The following is a 2500-nucleotide window of genomic DNA, read 5'->3' on the forward strand; positions in this document are numbered from 1 at the left end:
AGCTCGCCCCTGATAAAATAAGGACGAAAATGGCGAGCGCGAACTTTACTCCTCCAGACCCAACCCTAACTCTGTGAAATCTCTCCTCCAAGATCCGTTTGAGAGGAGAACTTTGTCGGAGAAAGTTGGGGTGAAAGAGCTGGGCCCAGATCAACCTGACCTCTCCATCAGACAGCAGGCTAGAGAAAGGGAAGCAGTATATGCGCGGCTTCTCCCGTAGCTGGTACACCAGGAAGGCTTGGCTAGCTGGGTGCGCTCACGCTAATGCTTTATTTTGCTTTCCGTGCTTTCTTTTTAAAACGACGGGGACAGATCCAGCATGGACAGTTACCGGAGTGAGGGATATGAAGCGCCTGTCAGAGAAGGTAAAGAAACATGAGAACACCAGGGCACACATGGATAACTCTGTAAAGCTAGCCATATTAGGAAGGGTGAACATTGCTACGCAGCTGGATGACGGCCACAGGATTGCGTTGAGGAAACATAATGAAGAGGTGGCTAAAACAGGCACATTTTATCCAAAATTATCGATTGTGTGAAGTTTTGTGGGGCTTTTGAGTTGGCCTTGCGTGGGCATGAGGAGACTGACTCCTCGGACAACCCCGGCATTTTCCGGAGCTTAGTGGATTTTGTTGCCTCCCTTGACAGTGTGCTGGAGGAGCACCTGAAGACAGCTACCGTTTTTAAGGGCACGTCAAAGACGATACAGAACGAGCTGTTGGACTGCATGCTGTCGGTGCTTAAGGATTACATCCTGGAGGAAGTAAAGAGTGCTGATTTTATCGCCATTCAAGCCGACGAGACGACTGACGTTTCCACCCACTGCCAGCTGGTGCTTGTGCTACGCTACATCGATGCTAACAGTAACATCCAAGAGCGTTTTTTCGAGTTCATTACGATCCAGAACGCAACCGCCGACAGCATCGCTATAACGCTGCTGGAGAGGCTCAGCATTATGACATTTTTCCCAAAATATTATGACTTTTTTTTAAATATTATGATTTTGTTACTTATAATATTACGACTTTTTTTCTTGAGATATAAGTTCCTACATTTCCCAGAATGCCATTCAATAATCCCAGAGGACACACAGTATGTCAACGTCACACCACTGCAAACAAAGTGAGTAAATGAATAAAACACATCCTTAACTTCAGTAAAAGTATTAATCCCACACTGTTAAAATGTAAAGTTAAACATCTATATTATAAGTTTCTTCCTGAAATATTACGGCTTTTTTCTTAAAATATTACAACTTTTTTCCAAAAATATTTACTTTAAGATATAACTAAAGTACCTAATCTCAACAGCATTATTACTAGAGTACAGTACTTGAGTAAATGTACTTAGTTACATTCTGGTGGTTTTTACTTGGAACAGATGAAATTAAGCTGGTTGTGGTCGTCTTTTTTGACCCACGTTCCCTCTCGGTCCATGGCTCCAGCCGTGGTGCAGTTGTCCCCAGGCTGGCCGGGGCCCCAGTTGTTGTAGCAGACCATCTCGTCAGTGACCCAGAACCAGAGGTCCAGAGTGCAGGTGTAGCGCAGTCCCAGCCACACGTAGGGAGTGGAGGCCATCTTGGCTCTCTCCTGGACCCAGAGCTGCTCCTCCATGTTGGTGATGGAGACAAGGTCACTATAGTGATCTCTGCAGTAGTATAACGCGTCCACCCAGGTCATGTTCTTCTTGATCAGGATCACTGAATCTCTCAGGGGAGAAGGGGAGTCAATCAGGGGCGGAGTCAACCAGTCCCCTGACTGATTAACTCCACCCCTGGCAAGTCGGCCTAAAAGATGCAGTTGAAAGTAAAATGTCAGCGGTCATCGTTCTATTTTTAATCTTTCAAGCAGTTTGTTGTATTTTTGCAGAACTGAGACCACTTTATCTGTTTATTTATCGTGAGTTATATCATTATCAAGATATTCAACAATGATAAACCTCATACCATAATTCTTATAATAAACTAATAAATAAAGTAAATCATTAAACAGATGTAGATGTACAGTACCATTAGATAGACTTCTGCTAAACTCACCGTTGTAGCAGAAGAAGGGTTTGGTTTTATTACAGTCATCAGAGCTCCATTTTCCATCTGACGTAGTCATAGCACATGTCTTCTCAGAGTCATCATCATCAGGTTCTTCTTTATCCCAGAGTCTGAAAGAGAAATTGCTCCCATCTGACCAACTCCAGCTGTCTTTGAACAGGCCAATCCAGAAAGGTCCTACATTATTCTGGGACTGTCCTGTATTATTCAGGGACTGTCCTGTATTATTCTGGGACTGTCCTACATTATTCAGGGACTGTCCTACATTATTCAGGGACTGTCCTACATTATTCAGGGACTGTCCTACATTATTCAGGGACTGGGACTGTCCTTCATTATTCTGGGACTGGGACTGTCCTTTATTATTCTGGGTCTGTCCTTCATTATTCTGGGACTGTCCTACATTGTTCTGGGGCTTTCCTACATTATTCAGGGACTGTCCTACATTATTCA

Source organism: Sander lucioperca, chromosome 11 (assembly GCF_008315115.2).
Source record: "Sander lucioperca isolate FBNREF2018 chromosome 11, SLUC_FBN_1.2, whole genome shotgun sequence".
Lineage (NCBI taxonomy): Eukaryota > Metazoa > Chordata > Actinopteri > Perciformes > Percidae > Sander > Sander lucioperca.